A 5663-nucleotide genomic window follows, 5' to 3' on the forward strand; every position below is an offset into this window, starting at 1 on the left:
AACTCTACACTGCTCTGGCTCACTGTCCCTCCTCTCCTGTTCTTGCCTACGCCACCTAGCAACCAGACTCTCTTACCACACCCCTTGAGTGGAGATGGAGGCTTTTGGCCCCCTCCACTATTCCAGTGGAGGCGAAGGCTTTTCCCCCTCCTGGGATCCCCAGGGGTCCTCTCAAAGGTACATGTGTGAGACCTGATCACTATGCGCCTGTGTACCACACCCCGGTCAGCCTTCGGGATTACCTGTCTTGTACTGTCCCCAGCATGGGTGCAGTACTCAGTGGTGCCTGACCAGGTCAGGGGCGCCACAAAGGCAGTTTTCTCCCGGTCCTCGGGTGCCACGGCCACTTGCCAGTACCCGCTGGTGAGGTCAAGGGTAGAGAAGTAGTTCGCGGTTCTCAGTGCGGCCAAGGACTCTTCAATACGGGGCAGTGGGTAAGCATCTTTATGCGTTATCTGGTTAATCTTCCGGTAATCCACACACATCCGCATGGTGCCGTCCTTCTTCTTAACCAGTACCAACGGGGCGGCCCAGGGACTACAGCTGTCCCTGATAACCCCTGCCTCCCTCATGTTCCTCAACATGTCCTTGGCACATTGGTAGTGTGCAGGGGGAATAGGCCTGTACCTCTCTTTGATAGCGGGGTGTTCACCGGTGGGGATATGGTGTTGGACCCCTTTAATCTGCCCAAGTCTAGGGGGTGTTTGCTATAAACTTGCTCATACTCCCGTACCACCCGGTATACCCCTTCTTTGTGATGTGTAGGAGTATCGTCAGTGCCTACATGTAACTGTCGGTGCCATTCATCTAACTCCCCTTGGGGCGGGTGAGTGCTGGCAGTCGGTGGTGAGGTTGGGGGGACTGCCTCGCGGATGGTGTGGGGATCCAGAGTGAGCAACTTAGCAAGTGTAGCATACCGGGGAAGCCTGACTTCTTCCTCCCCACAGTTGAGCACCCTCACAGGCACTCTCCCCTTCTTTACATCTACCACCCCTCGGCCGGCCATTACTGTGGGCCAGTGCTCGGAGGGCATGGGCTCTATCATGGCAGGGTAGTCACGCCCCTGAGGCCCTACTGCTGCCCTACACCAAATCATCATCTCACTCCTAGGGGGCACAATCAACGGGGCAACATCCATCACTCTCACCCCACCAATCTCTCCTCCCGTCGAGTTCACTTGCTGGCGGTACATCAAGGCACGGATCTCACGCTGCACAGCTCTCTGTCGGCTCCCCGCCGCCGTGGCGGCCAGCTGCTGCAGTAGGGTCAACACATCACTCATACAGTGCTCCATCACATTGGTTCCTAGCACTATCTTCGGGTTATGATCACTGAGTTCATTCATTATCACAATCTTACCCTGATGTTGCAGTTCAGCTCGCCCCACAGTCATGGCCACTTGTTTGTATCCCACTTGGGTCAATGGGAGTCCATCAGCAGCAATCAGTGTTATACTAGCATCTGGGGGAGCCAGCTCGTCGGTCTCCAATACCGTTGATACAATGTGTATGGTATGGTGGTTACCTGTGATCCAGTGTCCAGGATAGCCATCACCGGTATGCCGTCCACAGCCACGGGGATGATGGGTCGGGCCCCGATGTATCGGTCCTGCCAGTCTGGGGGGCCATGGGGTTCTACTCCTGAGGATTGACCCGTGGCCCCAGGGGTTGCTCGTTTAACGGACACCGTCGGGAGTAGTGGCCGGGTTTGCTGCACCTGTAACAAATCGGGGTTCCATACCGTGAGTCATTGGTTCTTTCCCGCTGCATCCAGGGGACGTCCTCAGGACAGTCGGCGAGCTGTATCTTTGCCGGAGGCTGGGATCTGGTCTGAGGCTGGACTGCGGCGAGGATCTTGGCGAGGTCTCCATCCATGCGGCGGACCTGGGCAGCCAGTTCTTCCATCGTGCTGCTTGGAGCTGTAGGTACTGGAGATGCTGGTAGAGTAGGGGCCACCACGACGGGGGCCGTCTCAACTGGCCACGGGGCTGGTTCCAAGACTTCCGAAGCTGGGGGTTGCAGAGCTTTAATGGCCCGTTCCTTTAACACAGCAAAGTCCACATCAGGGTGTTCTAGGGCCCACAGCCGGAGTTGTTTGCGATCCTCGGAGGACCTCATCCCCTGCACAAATTGCTCTACTAACATTTTGTTGCTGTCCGCCTCATTGATGGTGTCCACCCGCTTCAGTGTGCGGAGGGCAGTTTGTAGACGTAAAGCGTAGTCCCGAATGCTGTCCACAGGCCGTTGCCGACATTGGTAAAACTGCATCCTCAGCTCGGCTTCGGTACGGGTCTCAAAGGCAGTCTGTAGTTTCTCAAAGATGGTGGCTACAGAGAACCGGTCCCCCTCGGCCCAGGTCTCCGCCTCCTGCTCAGCCGCGCCGGTTTGCTGCCCCAGCACTACCGCTGCACGTTGCTTATTAGTCAAGGGGTACAATTCTAGGAGCGGGCTAAGTTTCTTCCGGAAGACCTGTAACGCATCAGGTTTCCCGTCGTACTGCGGCAGCCAGGTAGCTCCGGGCACATAGGGCAAGGAGAACGGCATCACCTGAGCGAGAGCTGGGACCGCGGCACCCCTCGCCAGCGCGGCCGGGACCTGGGCAGGCCCATTCCCATCCACGGGTGCCACTACGGCTGCGACCGCCGCTCCTCCAGCAGCTCCGTCGGGCCCAGACATCTTGTTTCCGTCCCCCTTAGCCTCTTTCCGGCTCCTCCTCTATCGGGGCGGGGTTTTGGCCTTCGCGCCTCCACTACTCGAGGAGACGCTCGAGCGGAAACTTTTCGCGCCAAAGATGGCGGCTTCTGAAATTTTCTGGCCGGACACCTCCGGCGGTAACAAGGCGCACCTCTACCAGACGGTAGAGCGGTAAGATCCTGTTCGTGACGCCAAGTTGTCGCGGGCTGAGGAGGGGACGCTGCGCTCTCCCACTGCTCGGGTCCGGCTGCCACTGCTCTGCGGCTGCTGATGCTCGGTGGCTCGAGCGATGGGCCGGATCCCGGGGACTCGAGCGGCGCTCCTCGCCCATGAGTGAAAAGGGGTGGTTTGGTTTTGGGGATATTGTCCGTGACGCTACCCACGGTTGTGGTGATTGTGTGGACACCACCGCTGCTCTGGACGGGGATCCCGGGAGCGGTGACAGGGAGCAGCTTTGTTGTTATTTCTCCCCTCCGTGGGTAGGGGGTTGGTTGTCCCGGGGCTCGGTGATGGGGTAGGAGTGGATGGCAGGCGGGTTGCGGGGCCTGGTGAGGTGCAGGGTCGCAGGGGCAGCGCTGTGCCGCACGGCACGGAGGTACTCACTCAGCCCAATGATGATGACACAGTTCACGGTAAAACAAGCGGCTGGATGGACGGGTCCCTCGGACGGCTGCGGTGTTGTTGTTCCCTGCAGGTTAGTGATGACTGTCTCTCCCTGCACCTATGTTCTATGTTGATTCCGATGGGTTCCCACCGGTAACCCACTCCCCGACCTGGATGTGGGCCGGAGGAGCCCCTTTTGCCCGCAGGCGCTGGCCCTGGGAAACGGTTGCCCTTGGCGGTGGCGGTGTCTCCCCTTCACGGTTGGACGGTTGCCTTCTGTCGGGACTTGACTGTTTGGAAACCCGGAGGTTCCCTTCACTAACGGATTCGGCAACTTCACGGCGATTCCTAGCCTTGCCGGGGTCCGAAAAGCCCCTGCCACTGGTGCTGGCTTCTCTTTGTGTACCGGTCCGGTACCGCCGGGCCACCGCCCGTCCACGGTCCTTACGGCAAACTCCGATAGGCCACTCCTACAGACTGTCACCACCGTCTGCCAACCTTGCTGCTCCGTCCGGGCAACACACCCGGACTCACTTCAGTCTGCTCTCTTGCCACTTCAATACGGCTCACTTTTCCTCCTTCCACTTTCACTGTCCAAACTCCTCACTCCTTCACTTCCCTAGCTTAACCGAACTTCCTTTTCCTGCCTCCAGGACTATGAACTCCTCGGTGGGCGGAGACCAACCGCCTGGCTCCGCCCCCTGGTGTGGACATCAGCTCCTGGAGGAAGGCAACAAGGGTTTTGTGTCTGACTTCGATGTGCCTGCAGGGAGTATGGGGTGTGTAGGTGTTGTGCTCTGTGGCCCCTGGCTTGTCCAGGGCGACACACATCTCTCAGTTGAGTGTCGCCTCCCATCACTTACAGAAGTGAGCCTGTGCGTTCTGGTAGTTGGTTCACGGACAACACATCCGAGCATTCGCAATACTCAGTCGAGCACCATGAGTACCCGAGCACCCCAATGCTCGATCGAGTACCAAGTTGTGCTGAGCACCGAGTGTACCCGAGTATCGAGCAGTGCCGAACATCAAGCGTACCCGTGTATTGAGCAGTGCCCAGCACCGAGCGTACCCGAGTATTGAGCAGTGCTGAGCACCAAGCATACCCGAGTATCGAGTAGTGCCGAGCATCGAGCATACCCGAGTATCGAGCAGTGACCAGCACCAAGCGTAGCTGAGTATCAAGCAGTGCCGAGCATCGAGCGTTCCTGAGTATCGAGCAGTGACCAGCGCCAAACGTACCGAGTATCGAGCAGTGCCGAGCACCAAGCTTACCCGAGTATCGAGCAGTGCCAAGCACTGAGTGAACTTAAATATCGAGCAGTGCTGAGCAACGAGCATACCCGAGTATGGAGGAGTGCCGAGCAAGAGCGTAACCGAGTATCGAGCAGTGCCGAGCGCAGAGCATACCCAAGTATTGAATAGTGCCGAGCACCGAGCATACCCGAGTACCTAGCAGTGCCAAGCACCAAGCGTACCCAAGTATTGAGCAGTGCCGAGCACCGAACACACCTGTGTATTGAGCAGTGCTGAGCACCGAGGATACCCAAGTATCGAGCACTGCCGAGCACCGAGTATACCCGAGTATCGAGCACTACTGAGCATACCCGAGTATCGAGCAGTGCTGAGTACCGATCGTACCCGAGTACCGAGCAGTACCAATCACCGAGCATACCCGAGTATGGAGCAGTGCCAAGCATATCCGAGTACCAAGCAGGGCCTAGCACTGAGCGTACCCGAGCATCGAGCAGTGCCGAACACAGTATACTCAGGTACGCTCGGTGCTGGGCACTGCTCGATACTTGGGTATGATCGGTGCTCAGCACTGCTCAATACTCGGGTACGCTTGGTGCGATGCAAATTAGCTACGTGTATAGAAGCAAAAGCAGCACTGCCGGGCCCCTTTGCTGTGACTGTGACTGGGGCCTGGTGAAGAGGGGGAGGGCCCGGCTGGCCCTGGGCTTAATACAACTAAGTAACTGTCCCTGGCTCAGCCGGCCCCCTCTCTTCACCAGGCCCAGTACACCAGGCATAGTAGTAAAGCCCTGATGGCGGCCCTGGACTGTATGGACAACGACCTGTGCCCCCTCCTTACCAGAGAATGGGGTACCACACCTCTGGCTGAGGTGCAGTACCTCTGTGGTGAATGGACTCTCAGGGGCGCCACAGTAGATGACAATATGTGCCAAACAGGCTTTGAACCAATACTTCTACTTTGATGTCCCAAATGAAAGGTGTTTGCCTGATGCTTGATAATGATCCTTTCATCATGTGTATGATGGCTGATTTATTTTTTTTTTACCTGGACCCGAGAAAGGGATCAGCTCTGCTTTTTTTCTACAAGACTTCTGTTTTAATAAATCATGTAAT

The sequence above is a fragment of the Anomaloglossus baeobatrachus genome, chromosome 4 (genome assembly GCF_048569485.1).
Source record: "Anomaloglossus baeobatrachus isolate aAnoBae1 chromosome 4, aAnoBae1.hap1, whole genome shotgun sequence".
NCBI classification, from domain to species: domain Eukaryota; kingdom Metazoa; phylum Chordata; class Amphibia; order Anura; family Aromobatidae; genus Anomaloglossus; species Anomaloglossus baeobatrachus.